The 17,966-nt window shown below is 43.4% G+C and overlaps 1 protein-coding gene across 1 annotated transcript in view; it reads left to right on the top strand.

Moving 5' to 3' along the window:
- PCDH15 (protocadherin related 15) overlaps window positions 1–17,966 on the top strand; it is a 651,760-nt gene that overhangs the window by 158,350 nt on the left and 475,444 nt on the right. The window lies entirely within an intron of this gene.

Raw genomic sequence — 17,966 nt, 5'->3', positions numbered from 1 at the left:
TCTTGCATTTTATTTTGATGTTTTCCCCTAGTTTTCTTAGTGTGGAAGTCACTTTAAAGAAATGATTCTCAGGCCTTTCTTCAGTGCCAAATATGAACACTGCTCCTCAGAGGAAAAAGTGGGAAAATCAGGAGATGGTGCTGGAATATGAGGGGCACTTAGACAACCTCACTGTTGTATTTCAGTGCCATTTTGGTTCTGGTTTTGTGGTCATCAGGCAAGTGTAATTTACCTCTTCAAGCAAGATGGGAAAATGGAAAAAAAAGGCTTAAACCACCTGGAGGAGGGGTAGGGAGGGGATGGCAAAGGCTCTTTCCACCTGAGAACAGACACAGGTTAGATAAGAAATTCCATGGAAGGATTCTTTTTTTCCATGAGAGTGATGAATCAGTGGAAAAAGGACCAAGACAAGCTGAAGCAACTCCATCTTTGGAGATCTCCAAGCCTAAACAGGTAAAGATCTGAAAAAACCTCTCCAGGCTGAGCTGCAGTGAAACAAAAACTTTTTTTTTTTTCCAATGCACAGAATTTGTGAAGCATCAGGTTGGGTTATAAGTGATTGTTAAGACACGCAAAAAAAGGATTAATTCAGTTTGAGGTGCCTGAGAAGAATGGCACTGTGCACAGTTAACAGGTGCATGTTTTGTCTGCTAAATGTGTTTCTTTTTCAATATTGGTGCCAACTTGAAAAGGCTTCTCTCAAAATCACATGAAATGAGGGAGTGCAGGTTATCTGTTGTGTGTGTTAGACTGATATCAAGCCCTGGAGATAATGTTCCACCTATCACCAGGACCTGAAGGTCCACTGAGAAAACCATTTATAACATTTCAACATTCTAGGGTCAAGCAATAGTAAAAAATTCTGTACCCTTCATCAATATTTTAAACTTCCATTTTGAGGATGGCACAAGAGGCTGCACCCAAGTCCTCCTTTGGGCTGGAGAGCCATAAAATGTGTTTGTCACAGTTGAGGAGCTGGCCCTGGATGGCCCCACATGGCCTGTCAGGAGCTGCAGGCATTGGAGCAGGAAATTAAAGCCTTGGTGTCATTCTCAGCTAGCAATGGAGAAGGAGCACATGGTCAAAATGGATCTTGAATTCCCAAGTTTTTGTTGACAGTGCATTACAGAGCATTGGAGAACTACAGAGGCTTTTTATACATTCCTTTCTGGAGGGAAAACATTTCAGATAGATAAAAATACAGCTTTTGCTTTCCCTTTAGTGTGAGTGAGATAGGGTTTGTACATAAGAGAAAACTGAAAGAATGCTTTCAACCAGCACAAAAACTTCTGGAACTTCTGAGATTACTGAGGAATAAAATGAGTTCTATGTGCTTCCCTTTTCTGGAAAGCTGGAAAAGCCTTCCCACTTCTGGGTCCAGTAATACAAATAATGTTATTTGCTAAACAACCAAGTATTGAACTTAAATACTGTGTGTGGCACAGCACTTACAGAGGTGCTGTTGCTGGTGTTTATTCCAGGTTAATCATGGGTAATCATGAAATCCCTGAGGCTGAAAAATCCCTGCCAGCCCATGGAGTCCCAGCTGTGCCCAGTGCCCACCTTGTCCCCAGCCCAGAGCACTGAGTGCCACCTCCAGCCCTTCCTGGCACACCTGCAGGGATGGGCACTGCAAAGCTCCCTGGGCAGCCCCTGCCAAGGCCTGAGCACCCTTTCCATGCAGAAATTCCTGCTGCTGTCCAAGCTGAGCCTCCCCTGGCCCAGCCTGAGGCCCTTTCCCCTTGTCCTGTCCCTTGTAACTTTGAGGGTTTATAGGATATGTTTGTGCTGGAGCTGCAGTGAAACAAAAACTTTTTTTTTCCTATGCAGTGAATTTTCCATAGACACTTGAAATATTTTTTTTTGGTAGGGTGATCTGATTTCAAGTGTTTCTAATGGAAAGATAATTGGAATGGGAGAACAGTTTCAAGATGAAATTAATTCTTTATCCTGGTTTGTGAATAGTGTTGGGTCAGCTCCTGGATATCAGATTTGCAGGGGAGGTAAATTTTGCTGAAAAGGTGCAAATGCAATTTTAGCGTGCATTTTATAGTTGAGGTAAATTTTGTCACTTGGCATAGATTTACTCCCATAAATAGAATACAGATAGGCACTCTGGACAAATGTTTACAAAGTTTAAGTGGAGATATTTCAATTTATTTTTCTATTTTCTTTTATGTTTATGTTGGCATTTCACTCATCTGTAAATAGAAAATCTTTCCTTCTGAAAGTCGTTTCCATCTCAGATTAACTGCCCATGAAATTTATAAATTAGAGTTCTGTGAATAAACTTTTTTTTTTAAACTCTGTTCCACATACTCCTCATATTTTGCGTTTTTTGTTCATTAGATTGAAGGATGACTATAGAGACAAATACAAATAAGATGAGAACAGTTGCTCATTAGCTTGCATTAATTCTGCTGCACATTGCTTCTTTATTCAAGTATTCCCTCGACTTCCACGAAACCTTCCTGGGTGGAAGAAACATTCCCAGACCAGAGTAGGGCACTTTCAAAGGGATCCTTAAGGCAAAAGGGCCCTGTACCAAGTTCACATTTTGTGTTTTGGAGTCTTTTTTGTGCCTGTATTTCTTCTACCTTTTTACAAGCATGGTTACCTTCAGATGACCTCACTAATTGAAAATTCCTGGAGTAAATAAGCTGGGGAAGACTCCTCCTCCTCCTCCTCCTCCTCCTTCTCCTCCTCCTTTTCCTCCTTTTCCTTTCCTCTTCCCTAAGCACACTACTTTTCTCTGTATTATTGGAAAATATGAAGTGTGCATGGCAAGAGAACTCTCTGAGGACCTCAGAAGTTGCTGCTTCCAAGGCCCGGAATGGTTACACCTCAGATAATTTTATTTTCATTTTACTTTGATTCAAAAGTGCTTTGTGAGAGGGATTCAGCCATTGCAGGAAGTACTTTATGAAGAGGTGCAGTGATAAAAGGGTTTGTGTATGGATATAAAGCCAGAATTTTATATATTTTCTTCTAAAATGCTTTTCTAGCAAACTCTCCATTCCTCACTCTCTCAGGGTTTACCTTTGTTTACGAATTAATGAGACATATTTGCATTAATATCAGTATAAACACATACTCTCCACTTGGTTTTTGGAGTGATGTTAAAAGGATCTGTTTTTAAAATACTTTTAAAATACTCTCACTTCAAATGCCTGAAACTCTGCCCTGGAGGTTCTTTGTAATGTTAATTGGGACAGGGAGGGGCAGGGCTAAAGTGGGCTGGGCTTTTCTAACTCAGAAATGGCTCGGTGCTGGGAAGTGGTGGGTGAGGACCCAAATCTTTGGGTTGTAGATTTTGTTTTCAAGGTCAGAATTCAAGAAATCACCTGTGGCAGAAGAGGGATGAATTTTCATTGCTTTTGGATTAGGTGGGCTGTTGAGTAACAGAAATAACCTGTAGGAAACATGCTGGGAATGTGCAGTAGTGGAATTAGAGAATCACTGAGGTTGGAAAAGACCTTCAAGACCAAGTCCAGCCATCAACCAGCACCACCCTGCTCACCACTAACCATGTCCTCAAGTGCCACATCCACACTTTCTTTGAACACTTCCAGGGATGGGCGCTCCAGCCCTGCCCTGGGCAGCCCCTCCCAGTGCTTTACAGCCTTTTGAGTGGAGAATTCTTTCCTGCTGTCCAAGCTCAGCCTCCCCTTTCCCCTTGTCCTGTCCCTGTTCCCTGGCAGCACAGCCCGACCCCCCTGGCTGTCCCCTCCTGGCAGGGAGTTGTGCAGAGCCACAAGGTCCCCCCTGAGCCTCCTTTGCTCCAGGCATCCCTGAGACTGGAATTTATAAGCTGCTGATTTGAATAAGAAGGGACAATCTTTTTGTGAACTCGTTTGCTTTTGCAATTTTCACGTGACATCACTAATTTTAGATCAGCATTTATTCTGGCATCTGTTTATTCAGATGCTGAGGCAGAGCAGAGATTGAAGAGAGACCTTCTCTTTTAAAAAATAAATCTTTCAAATCCAAGTGCCACAAAAAAGGTGAAGAGTGTTGGTGTGGGGTGCCTGGTACATGCTCTGCAGTGGGACCATCCAGGTAGATGGCAGGATAATGTCACTGTGGTTCCACTTCCCAGACCTGATCCCTGGGGCACCTGCAGGTGCTGTGGCAGGAGAACTTAATGTATTTCAGAACAGGGAGTTCATTGCAGTCTGCCCTCTGCTTATTTTGTCTTTTGCTAACTCGTAAAAGCACTGTAGAAGTACTTTTCTTTGAAGTGTTTGCAAGGTTATTTTAACTGGAAAGTTAAAATATAGAGTATTACCTTTGAATGTGCAAGAGGTGTAAAACACTGGCCTTAGCGTCATAAATACACAATGAAAAAATACCTGGGTTTTATGTTCTGTGACAGCACTTCCATAAAACACCCTTCTGTGATGAGTGAGGAACAAGTTTCCCAGAGCTGAACTTTAAAACAAACTTTATTGCTGGAGCTGCTGCTGTTTTCCAGAATGAACCACGTTGTGAGAACTTCAATCTCTTCCCCGCCTTTTGCTGTTTGTGAATTAATACTGCGGGTCATTTTAATTCTTGCATAATTTTTGTACTTGTGTCTGCTTAGAAGCCAAATGGGATGAAAGGATGAATCATTAAGTGCTCTCAAGTACGAGAATCAGAAGCTGCTCAGAATTTAAATTTGAGCTCTCTAAATAATACAGGTAACCAGTCTTCAGGGAATGCTGGAAACAGAGGATTTTGATGTATTAATTGTACATCAAACAACTTTTTCTTCCCTCAGTAAATGTCGGGTGACCCAGATGGAGCTGCACCCTGAACAACTTGAGCACAGAAACAGGAAATTGGAGAGGAAATTTGCACTTTAGCACTAGGAGGAGAGAGAGGATTTTTGCCACTGCTTTTCCTGAAGAGCTGAAACATTCCATGTTTTCTGGAGGCCCAGAGCCACGTGCACTTTGCCTGTGTTGATGGCAGCTGTCCTCACTGCAGCTCCATAAGTTCCATTGGAATGGACGGACTTTCTGCCTCACTGCCTGAGCCAAATCCTGGAGTCTCTCATTTTTTGGAGGTGCTGTCAGAAGCTGACATGCCTTCACTGTTTGTTTGAGGTGCCAAGAGCTCAGGTGAATTGCTTTTGCAAGCAATTCACTTAATTCCCTTGATTTGCAAGCTGGGGGAAAACAAATTACTTTATTCTGGAGTCAGTGCTGCAAATTCAGTGGAAGAAACTCTTCCTTGTGAGGATGGGGAAGCCCTGCACAGGGTGCCCAGAGCAGCTGTGGCTGCCCCTGGATCCCTGGCAGTGCCCAAGGCCAGGCTGGACAGGGCTTGGAGCAGCCTGGGACTGTGGAAGGTGTCCCTGCACATGGCAGGGGTGGGCACTGGGTGGCTTTAAAGTCCCTTCCCACCCAAACCATTCCATGATCTCTAAATGAGCTTTCTCCACCTCAGTGTAGTTTTCCATGAACTGTACAGGGCATATTTGAAGGGAGCACTGGAGAAAACCAGCCTGTTGTGTTCAAGAATTGGGGATTTACTGCAAAAGGATGGCTGAGGTCTTGCTTTGAACAGCCTTGAACAGGGCAGCGCTGTGGGACTGAGGAGGCAGGAGAGGGGACCATGGCAAGGAGGGTGTGTTTGGCAGGAAAGGGAGGTTTCAACCCTGAGCCTCTTTAAGTGGAGCCTGGAGGTCTTCTGGCATCTCAGAACAGTGCTGCTGCCTGGGCTGTAAGAAACAAAATAATTCATTTCTTTCTGTCCTAGGAGCAGTAAAATTCAATGTTGTGTCCACTGTTGAGCAGGACTGTGCCCAAGCTGGAGAAAACTTTGTTTTTTTCTAACTAAAAATTATCCAAATTTGCAGAGGTTATTTAATGAACTTCTTTAAGACTGAATATTTTACAACCCTCTGGAGTAAAAACTTTCACTTTGTGAAAGTAAAGGTGCAAGCAATGACCTGTTTGGGGTATAGTCTCAATTCCAAGGTGAGAAATCTCAGGGAGTCAATTACAGTCTTGAAATTCTAGAACATGCAGTCCACACTTCAGAAACAGGGTTTAATTTCAGTCTTTTCCTGCTGCAAGAGGCTGTAAATATCATGTGGAGCTGCTAACAAATGAGACATGATGATAATGGGAGAATGGATTTTAATCCTCAGAAAACCACCAGAAGTTTGGGTATTCATATCCCAAGCTATTTTACATTGATTGTTTAGTAATGCAACAGGTGTTTGCCTTAGAAGTTGGATGTGTATATAAAATAGAAGCTATTGGAGTTTTATTCTACATTTATATAATTATTGTGTGCCTCAGTGTTCTGGAGAAAATGTAGAAAAATATCAGAGTTTTTTTATTACACAGAGAAGCATTTCATGATGGGAAGGAAGAATTCCAGAGGATAAAACTGATTCTCCATCGGGTCCCCCACACTGACCTCCCCCTACTGCCAAGACAGGGAGCAGTAAAGTTTCCCCACAAGGTCACTGGTGAGACCAGGAAAGTTTCAGAAACATCTGGCAGGAAAATGAATTCCAGATTTCTGCAGCTGCCTTCTGCCCTTGCCAAGTTGTGCCATGGAAAGGCTGGAAATTTGCTCTAGGAATATTCCTTCAGCTGCATTCCTTAGTGAAGGAATGCAAGGAACAAAGTCTCCTTTTTCTGCCATTTGATCCCTCTCTCTTCTAGGAATATCCAGGTTTGACAGTTTGACCATAGATATATAATTTGGCTGCTGGGAATAACCCAGCATGACTGCAGGAAGAGGGGAAATCCAAACTTGCTGAGGGGGCAAGTAATCATCAAATCCAAGGGATTGAGTGGGAATGCAAAGTAACCTCTTCTCTGACTGATTAGAAGTCTTTAGTATCACAGAATCCCAGAATGCTTTGGGTGGGAAGGAACCTTAAAGCTCATCCCATTCCACCCCTGCCAGGGCAGGGACACCTTCCACTGTCCCAGGCTGCTCCAAGCCCTGTCCAGCCTGGCCTGGAACACTTTCAGGGATCCAGGGGCGGCCCCAGCTTCTCTGGGCACCCTGTGCCAGGACCTCCCTCAGAGAGAACAATTCCTAATTCCCAATATCCCATCTATCCCTGCCCTCCTTCATCCTAAGGCCATTCAGGTCATTTGCCATTCTGCAGTTTGTGTGTGTTGGTATCTGGCCAGCCCAGATGGGCTGTGCCAAGCCTTTCATGGTTTTTCACTGTAGGTTCTCCTCTAACACGAGGCATTTGAGGCTGGAGAGGCCACCAGGCACCTGCCCTCCCAGCAATCTGTGCTGGATAATCCTGCTGCACATTAATCAGGATGCTCTGAGGTGGAGCAGCTCATTTTGCTGCCGTGTCCCCTGCAGCGAGGCTGCTCTCAACATCCTGCCTCAAACTGCCCCTGGCTCTTTTATACATATTTATCCTGTGCCCACAGCCTTCATTTCACTGAGCTTAGTTTGTGTTTGCCCTTGCACAGCTGGTGTGTGAAGAGAGCAACAATCTTGTCTCTAGGCCTTCGTGTAGTCAGATTTAAGAAGTTAAGCGCACCCTGCCTTGTTTTGTTAAACTCTCTCGAGGTGTTTCTCCCCCCCTAATTCCTTCTCTCTACCTCCTCTGCACTTTAATTCCAAGTACACAGCCCAGACAAGAGGTGGTGTTGGAGATAAGACCTCATGTTGTTCCCCGGGATCTCAGCAGGTCTCTACCTGAAACCAGGCGAATGGACTTGGCAAAAAGCAGCAGCAAAACTGAGGATTAAAAAAGCATTTTGAAATGTGAGCAGCTTGGGGAAGTGAAGCACAGAACTGTAAAATCACACACTTGGCATGTCCTGCTCTATATGTGGAGTCACCTGTAGGTATTTATGACATCAGAGGTTTGAGTAAATATTTTGTATTATTTAAAGTAAATATTTAATTGTTGTGTAAGAGCCAGAACCAGCTGAAGTTGTTCTGCTTAGCTTCTACTTTATCAGCCATATCGTTTGATCATAAAAATGGATTATTTTATATTTGAGGTTGTGTGATTTTTTTTTTTTTAATCAGTGGTAAATTTGGTAACTTTTGGGTAATTTCAGGCATTAGGCCTGTTGTGGTCATTCGGAAGTATTTTCCTGTTCTTCCCTGGACTGATCCTTTGCTTTTCCACTCAAAAATAATGGATTTAAGGGATCCACAATGTGAACAGCCGGTCTGTGATGCACTTTATGATTGGATGCTTGAAGCTGCTGCTCAATCTGTGAGACTGAGCACCTGCTGACATGACTGAGAAGGTTCAGGGTTTTGTTCTGGAGTTATCAATGTGTTTGTCCACTGCCAGCTGGGAACCAAGCTCTCCAGAGCCCTAAGGAGATGTTTCCAGGCTACTGAGTCATCTGCCTGTGAAACTCGGGATCAGGACAAAGCCTCCAGGTTCAGGTTTTCACTAGACAATGATCATCCCTCCAGGTTTCATCAGCTATTTGAGATGCAGCAAGATGACACATTTTCATCATCTGATGCCATGACGTTCTCCACTTTCCCCTGGCACAATGACCATTCAAACACACTGTGGGAACATTCACATGTGACATCCTACAGGAATCGTCACACCTGACATTTTGGCTGCTTCTGCAGATGATGTGATGTTGCTCACTCCGTGGGGACCTGTCTGTCACTGGGGGCACTGGCAGTAAGAGCTGCAAGCTCAGCACAGCAGCTTTTTCTTGGCTATGCCAGAAGAGATGCTCCTGCTGCTCCATTAATCTGTCCCCAGCCTCATGGGGAGCCTCCATGCTCCACGTGCATGTCCTGGGCTGGAATTACTCCCAGGCTCTCCTGAGGTGTGCTTTGAACTGGGGTGCTTCTGTCTTGGTGTAAGTTATCATGGAAGGGATTGGGTTGGAAGGGACTGAAAGCTCATCTCTTCCCACCCCTGCCATGGCAGGGACAACTTCCACCATCCCAGGCTGCTCCAAGCCCCAATGTCCAACCTGTCCTTGGGCACTGCCAGGGATCCAGGGGCAGCCCCAGCTGCTCTGGGCACCCTGTGCCAGGGCCTGCCCACCCTGCCAGGGAACAATTCCTTCCCAATATCCCATCTAAAAAGCCAGGGTGTCTGACCTTAATGCTGAACCATGGTTGCTCAAGCAGGTTTTATTGAGCCAGGCTTTAGAGGTGGTGCTGTTTTGTGCACTCTCTGCCCTAGGCTGGAACTAAAGTGTAGTCACAGGGCTGGGCTGGGTGATTTTTAAAGCATCCTAAAAGAATCTGTCTGAATATGGAACTTGTATAGGATCTGGGCCCCTAAATGGCCTTATTTCTTATTCTAATCTGGTAGAGATTATTAATTTGCTTCAATGGCTTTATTTTTAAATGTGTGACTTCAATTTTAATGTGGGTTAAACCTTGGACTTTCATCTTGGTTGAAACCTAGTCCACAAGGATGTCTGTGACCAAAGTTCAATGTCTTACATGGCTTCTTGTTTTTAATTTGGTCTGTAGAAACTTTTCACATTTGTTGCTAATTATCACTAAAATCACTACATTAATGACTTTTGCTTAAATACTCTTTCACTTCAATAATTTTCATTGTGTCTTAATTGCTGTTCCAAGCTAAGTTTTTTTTGAACAGATATGTTTCCCTCAAGCAAAGCTCTTAAAGTCTTCTCACCTGTTGTTTTTTCAGGCGTGGTTTTTCTGGTGTGTGTTGTTCTAGATTTTGTTTTTTATTTTTTTTTTCTTCTCAGTTCCTAAGTTGCCTTTATCTGAATAACTGCAGCTGTTCTTACCACCAGCCCTTCCCCTCCTGTGAACCAAACCCCTCCTGGAGGAAGGATATGTATTTTGATTTGTATGTGTTGAGAGAGCAGATTTGGAGCAAATTGGGAAGGATTTCAGACTTGCAGCTGCTCTGGACTTAGGTGGACTAGAAACAGGAAGGCTGCTGTATTTTCCATACTTTCTGATGCAAGTTCAGAATCATGTTTCAGTTCATGTGAATGTGAATGGCTTAAACTGAATTATCCTGGGAATTTTCTGATGTTGAAGTCTGTTTTGGCCTCCCAGGTTTTACCCACTTGATAAGGAGTTCATTCCACCCAAATTGAAGGTGCCCACACTTGTTTTGAGAACTCCCTTTTATTGTTGCTGTCTCCTTGGCTGGAATGAGCTCTATTCTATATTTTTCATTTCTCTATTGAACTGTGCTGCCGATGACAAAGCACAGCCTGCTCCTACCTCTACAATTTCTTCCCAAGTGCCCAATCCAGTTTTCTTTCAGTTGTTATTTTAATACCACTCAGTAACTCATTGTTTTCATATTGTTCTCTGGGTTTGGCGATCCACCAGCTGCTGCCAGAGGTGCACAAGTGCCCTGATGGGGGCAACAGGGATGGTTTGTGATGAGTCCTCTCCTCCTGACCTCAGCTGGGGAATTATTTTTAGCAGTGCTCTCCTCCAGGCCCTCCATTGTTTGCTGAGACAATGCAGCTGCACTAAAATATCTCCGTGCTCTCTGGGCATTTTGCATTTCTTCAGCTGCACTCCCCAGGTAAAAGGAAAAGATGTAATTCTTCACAGCTGAATTGAGGAATTCCAGAAAAATGCCTATTTCATCTCCTTCAACCTTGCCACTGTCTGTTAAAGGCACAGAGAACACAGCAGCCTCTCTCAGCCCTTATTCAAAACAACAAAGAAGAAACTAGAATTTTTTTAAGTGGAATCTGCCCTGCAACCATTTGGATTTTTTTTTCCCCCCGGAGTAGCCAATAATTCCAGAATCAATGCCCAGAAAAAAATGATTAAGAAACTATCTTACTCTTTGTGCTGCTATCAGCCAACACTGTGTTTTAAAAGCTGTTCTCTAATTTAGCACATTAAACCACAATATGTTTATTCTGTTTCTTGTAAGGCATGGAAAGGAAATGAAAGATCTCTTGAAAGATTTTTGGCCCTATTTCTACCAAGAGTTAAAAAACAATAACAATAAAGCTGCCAAAATGACACAGAGATCTTATCTCAGGCCTGACTGTTCCATTGGTTTTGATCAGCAATATTGGACACGTAGGGATTTGAGCTCTGTAATCGTTTGGATTATGCCTGGTTTTTGTGAAAGCAAAATTGCTCAGTTTTAGTCCACTTATGAATAACAAAAGACTGTGAAATCTCAGTCATGGTGTTTGGTTTTCTTTAATGTTTATGTTGAAATCTTAGGGAAATTGGTATCTAGAGCTTATAATTAAAAATCAAATACGAAATTGAGTCTGCATCCTGCTGCAGGATTGATTCAAGTCATCCCTAATGATGGGGGAATGCTTCTGTCATGATTAGACAGCTTCAGGCTCAGAGGAAAACCCTTTAATTAGCTGGGAGAAGAGACGCTGCTGTGGCTGAGCCTTTGCAAGGTGCTTAATTTGCCTACTTGTCTTTGGCTGCAGGTGCCACTAATGCTGAAAAAAAACCCCATGTTGTAGAAAATGTTCAGAGTTTGGGGAAGGGATATTAGAAAAAGACTATATTATTTCCTCAATTCCTATTTTTAGTATTTTGCCCTGTGGTATTAATCTATAAATACATTGATTTGTCTTTGAATATCTTAATTGTCTCTCTTTAGCACTGACTTCCTTCATTTATCCTCAAAAGAATTGTTCTGGTTATTGCCTTGTTGTGATTGTTAACCATGGAACACACTGATTCCAGAGGTACTGCTGGCCATGGAGAGCAGACCACCTGATAAATTTTTTATGTCAGGATACGTTTCCCAGGAATTTTGTTGGCTTCCTAAGAAAATCTTTATCACCACATCAGTGATATTCCTCAGCTCTTGACATCCTTTAAGAGTGGGACTCTGTTTTCAGAACTCAAGCAAATACTGTCTTTTTCAGGGTGATTTTTTTCTTTTAAATCAGTGCAAAAGCAATGCAGGAATGCTCATCAGTTTAGAGCTTCCTGTCAGGTTTTATACACACTGCCTGAAGCATAAATCACTGCAAAATTCATCTTTCAGAAATCATTGCCACTTAAAGGAATATTTATCCTTTCTATGGGCTGGACATGAAAAGCCCTGAAGGAAAGCAGATGCTTTTGGAAAGTCTTGATGAGATACCTGGGCTTGCAGTAGTTTTTAAAAATCAGACCAAACACTTGATCTTTAGCATTTTTCAGGTGCTCTGATAATGCAGACTTGCAGCTGGATTCATTTCTTATCTGTGCTACATTTTTTTTTTTTTTTGTCCACCAGAGTAACAGCTGTACTCATTTTTTCTGGCCATTCTGTACATCATCATTTATGTTTTGATTGTGTCATGTCTGAACACAGGGAGATAAATAGAAAAGGAGCAAAAGATGAAGATGGTGGGGACCAGTTTTATGGCATTGCTGGAAGCAGCACTTGAAGGGAAATATGGGAGCTTTGGGACCTTCCTTTCCTGGAATACTCCACCAGAACACCTGGGGTCTGCCTTCCAGAATATTTTGGGTACAGATCCCTCTGTTCACCTCATCCAAAGGGGATTCTTGGGCTTTCCAGGTGGCATCACTCTCTGTGACCAGGCCTTGTCCTGGTGACAAAACCCCCATATCATATGGACAGGTAACCCCAGGAGAGACAGCAGAAAATCAGTCCCTAGCACCTCTCTGTACTCTGCCTCTGCTAGTACCATAGTGAGGTGCAAAAGTGATGGAAAGATCAGAGGAAACATGGAATTTCAGGCCTGGGAATCTTGCTTAGTATGGGATTAGAGCCCATTGTGGGCGGTGCCAGTGATGGGAGCTGCTGCTGGCACAGAACTGGGGGCACTGGTGGATCCACCTGGGGGCTGAGCTGACCTTCGGTGGCACCTTGAGAGGCTGGAGAGAAACCTGATGAGGTTCAAGCAGGGAATTGCAGTCCTGCACCTGGGCAGGAGCCACCCCCCGTGCCAGCACAGGCTGGGGGGAGCTGGAGCAGCTCTGCAGGGAAGGACCTGGGGGTGCTGGTGAGAGACAAGGCGACCATGAGTGCACACAGTGTGGCCCGGAGGGCCAGTGGGGTCCTGGGGACACCAGGAAGGGTATGGCCAGCAGGTCAGGGAGGGATGCAGCCCCTCTGCCCTGCCCAGCGAGGCACATCTGGAGTGCTGTGTCCAGCTGTGGGCTCTGCAGTTCAAGAAGGAAAAGGAGCTGCTGGAGAGGGTCCAGCAGAGGCCACAGAGATGATTTGGGGTCTGGAGCATCTCTCTGATGAGGAGAGGAGCTGGGCCTGGTCAGTCTGGAAAAGGGAAGGCTGAGGGGGGATCCCATCAATGCCCAAGACATCTGCAGGGGCTGGCACAGGAGGGTGCCAGGCTCTGTTCAGGGGTGCCAGTGATGGGGTGAGGAGCAGTGGCCATACATCACAGGTTCCACCCCAGCGTGAGGAAGACCTTTCCATGAAAGGTTGTCACTGATATTTTATGAAAATACTTTGCTAGGATTTTTCTCCTATTCTAGCTGAGAAGCCTCAGAAAAGAAATGTAAACAATAACTATCTGATGGCTGTGGAATGTGGTCTGGAGGTTGTTCACCAACAGGTGCATCTTTGATTGGTCCATGGAGTTGTTTTTACTTGTTGCCCAATCGTGGTCCAGCTGTGTGGACTCTGAGCAGTCACGGGGTTTTATTATTCATTCCATTCCTTTCCTTTCTGGCTTTCTGATGGATCTTTTTCTCTATTCTTTTTAGTATTGTTTTAGTATAGCATTTTGATATGATATAATATAATATCACAGCCTTCTGAAATATGGAGTCAAGATCCTCATCTCTTCCCTTGTCCTGGGGACCCTCAAACACAACCACAGAGGGTGTCAGAGCCCTGGATCAGCTGCCCAGGGAGAGTCTCCCTCTCTGGAGACATCCCAAACCCAACTGGATGTGTTCCTGTGCCACCTGCTCCAGGTGCCCCTGCCTGGGCAGGGGGATGATCTCCAGAGGCCCCTTCCAGCCCCAGATGCTCTGGAGTTCTGGGAATATTTACTGGGCCACTTTGTGGCCCTGCAGTGGGCTGGGTGAGATGCAGAGCTGGTGGTTCTGTCTGACACTCCCCTACCCCACACAGCGTGGGAGTTCCAGGTGATTTTTACCTGCCAGGAGCAACAGCATTAATCTTTGCCTGAGCAGGGACTGGAACAGTTTCCTCAGGTGGTTTCAGTGTGCTCTGGGAAATTGTCTTGGCTCCCAAGCATTTCAGGCTGAGGACAGTGGGAATTCTTTATAAAGCTCCCCTCGTCATGGCCATGCATCATAGCACCTCTCCTGAAGGCAGGGGCTCATTTTCCAGTTTGCAGCGGGGTCAGAGGGAGCATCAGCACATCCTGGGGTCATATCTGCATCCTCAGGGCTGGCAGTTCCTGCTGCCAACATCCTGTAATTAGTGTTTGGGAGCTGAATTATTTAGTGTTCTGTGTCTCCTAGCTGCTGAAGGGATGAATTTCATTTGCTGCCTCAGGAGCTGGTTATTCCATGTCTGAGTAGGTGGATATTCATGGAGAGAGTTCTTCACTCACTGCCCTTGCACTCCCCAGATTTGTTTCTCCTATTTGAGGAATAGATTCTCTCTCTTGAGCAAGGGAGAGCCATGCAAACTGTGTTTAAAGGATGTAAAAGTGGTTTGGATTTTTTTTTGTCTCATCTCATGGGGAGTGAAAACATTTTTGTTTAAAAATGCCACACTGCCTTATCCCCTGTCACAATTCCACCTGTCCTGGGCTGTTCTGAGCAACAGGCTCTTCACAAGTCTGAGATCAATGAAAGGAGTCTGTGGGATTTTAGTCTTTCACTGATTTAAAGTCTCTCACAGTCACATTAGTTTAAGTGGACACTACAGAAAAGTGAAAAGAAAACCTTTGTGATAAACTCTGTCAAGTCGCAGAGTGACTCTGGATAAAGCATGGATTTTAATTCTGAATCTATTTTATTTGCTACAAGGCCTTAATGTTATTTGTAGGTGTAAAAACACGGCTGACTTAGAATGAACGATATTTTTAATATCATTAGGAAAAAAATTCAATATTTATGGTCTTGAATTAATTGTGTGATTTATTTTGTTTTAAACATGTCTTAGGTGAATCTACAGTGACTTTATTAGGAAAGGTGATCCTGAGGTTCCCTCACTACCTGCAGTGTGGAGTCTCAGAAAGGTTTAGCAAAAAATGTTCATTTTATTATACAGTTAAAATTCACTACAAATGTGGAAATAACATGGAACTTATTTACATCTTGTTTGCTTTTAGTTTGAAACTTTTTTTTTTTTTAAGTAGCCTTAGTCTAGCACTGTTTTGGTTTGGTTTTGTTTGGTTTTTTGTGGTCTGGTTTTTGTGCCCATGGTCAAAATCCCTTTCTTAAAGCACAATAAGGAGAAGCCACTTCAATAACTTTATTTTGGGTGTGAATCTCATTATGTGTATTCAGTAGGCTGACTCTTACCTTTTTATTTGTTTTAGAAAAGAGCAGGGCAGATCTTTATTTTTTTTAGTTTTTCAAACACACGATGTCTGTTAAAATTAATTAGAGTTGAAGGTCAGAGTGTCAGTGCTGCTGGAGTTGTTATGACACATTTTTAGGAGCTGAGTCTCAGCAGCATTTGGAATCACAATCAGCAAAATTCAGTGAGAGGAGCTGAGGGAGGATGCTGATTAAACTTCTGCTCATGCTGTTGCCCTTGTGCTGATTTAAAAGAAAAAATCACCCTAAAAAGGGCAATATTTCAGGGTCAGGAGTGGGACTGGATCCTCATGGGTCCCTGGCAACCCAGGATTCTGTGATTCCAGACAGAAATTCTCTAGCTCACCAAAATAAACAACCAAACAATCCTTTCATTCACTTCAGATATACTTCAGGGGGTTTTTCTTAAACTTTAAATCAGAGTACATAGAAAAAAAAAATCTGTTAGGCAGGCTGAGAACGTACAATTTCAAATCCAGTGAATCAGTGAGGTTTGACCATTCCCTCTGCCTGGCTTCCTTGCTATGCCAATGGCAGCTGGAATTTTGGATGCCAGAGGGAAGAGCTGCACTCTGCTGTACCAAGCCAAGGTTTTCACTGGATGAGGGCACCAACCTTCCCCTCCTGCTGCTGCCACAAACACAGGGTGGTCTCAGCCCTCTGATGTGTAAAGGAGCCATCAAAGAGAAATCCCTCAGCTGGAGCTTGGGGAATGCTGTTCTGCTGTCCCTATCAGCGCAGGAAATCAGATTTTGGAGGATCTCCTCAGGTGCTGGTCCTTTGGCTTGTAATTAAATCCCCACTGCTCATTTAGGAGCACAAAGAAGGTCAGCAGATCACAAAGGGGCTGGAAGATTGAATTTTAATTTCTCTGATCTCTGAGAGCCCTTGCCTCACCTGAGACCACCCTGCTCCTTTCCTTGCCCAGAAAATCCTTCCTGTTTCCTCTGTTAAGGACACCAATGAACAAATTGGAAAATCTCAGTTGAGCTACTAATACATGAAAGAAGTTAAAGAATTTTGTCTAATCAAGACAATGTATTCAAGTCTGTTATTACTGAAAATTAATCTGGTGAACCTTTATAGGTTTTCGAGCTGGAATGGCAACTGCAAATCAGTAATTTTATATTACAGAGTGTTTTCATGTGGTTGAGAATGGCACAATGCTGCTAGAGCTGTACTGATTCTATACTTGCTATTTATTTAACATTTGTTTAAAAAATTAGGTTTCTATCAGGAATTAAAAGGATTACATTCAAATTAGAGGTGATTAGGTGAACTGCTATGCCAGTTATGGGAAATTTAAATATAGCTTTGGGTATAATAAGCAACTCCATTATATTAATGCAAAATATTTTCCTATCATTAAAAAATTAAAGAGTGCTCCAAATGTTATTTTATCTCCTAGGGAAAAAAAAATCTTACTCTTTTTTTAGAGTTATTGCTTTGTTTTTGAAATGAACTGTTACCTATAAAGTATTGGCAGAGCATTTCACTGATGTCGGAGAGAATACTCTAAAAATCATCATCCAGCTCAAAAGGAAATAGCCATTTGAGTTATTTTCTGTTGCTTCCCTCACCACATAACATTAACTTATTAATAGTCAGAAGCAGCTACAAAGCAGTGCTGCACTGTTTCTGCTAATTTTGATTTCCTCAGGAAATGCATTGTTGTTTTCACTTGGACAAAAACCAAAATATGCTTGCTGGAAATAGCTGTGAGATGCACAGATGAGAGGGATTGTCATGGGAACGTTTCATCATCCATGGCAAGCAGCTCCTGATCCTGCTGTAGTTTCCCCTGTGTGCACTGGGAGAATTCATTCCCTCCCTGCCCTTCCCATGGGCAGGAGAGTGAAGCTGTGTTTGACCAGGAGGTTTCAGGGACAACAAGGCCACACACAAAAATAAATTATCATTTCTTTGGTGGGGAGAGATTTCTTTGTGTTCAAGCACAGACATGCTGAAATCTACTTTTTTTTTTCTTATTTTCTGCCTCTAACATTTTATGGGAACTCCTCAGGAGCAGCCTTCAGCAGCAAAGGGCCACCACCAAGTAGTCAGGAGTGATTTTGGTATCATCAAAACTCATTTCCTACCTTGAGTGTTTCCTCACAGCCAGGTCCCCACTGCCCTGGGGCAGAGCCTGACTTCCAGGTTTATGAATTTATTTAAGGTTTGTGCAAAAGCAAAAGAAACTTTGCTTCTTGTTCCATCCTTAACCTGGTTAGAAATGCAGCCAGTGCCCTTCAGGGGGCAAGAGAGGGAGAGTGTCAGGATGTTCCTGCCTTTAAAACTGCAGCCTAGGAAAAGACAAATTAATAAAGAGAAGTTCTTTGGCCATGGAATTCCTCCTAATCCTCAATTTTAGTGAGCTTTAGTCAGAAACCTGTGGCATTCACATTCTCTGTAAAAATCCCTTTGCCCAGGATTTTTCTCATGGGAAGCTGAGAAGCCTCAGAGATAAAAGAAAACCATTTTTATCTCATTTGCTTCTCCTGTGTTTTGCTCATGTGGAATGTGGTTGGAGATTGTTTACCCACAGGTGATTGTTTCATTGG

The sequence above is a fragment of the Passer domesticus genome, chromosome 8 (genome assembly GCF_036417665.1).
Source record: "Passer domesticus isolate bPasDom1 chromosome 8, bPasDom1.hap1, whole genome shotgun sequence".
NCBI lineage: Eukaryota > Metazoa > Chordata > Aves > Passeriformes > Passeridae > Passer > Passer domesticus.
The sequence above is the reverse complement of the archived record's forward strand: the minus strand, read 5'-3'. Positions and strand labels throughout refer to the sequence as shown.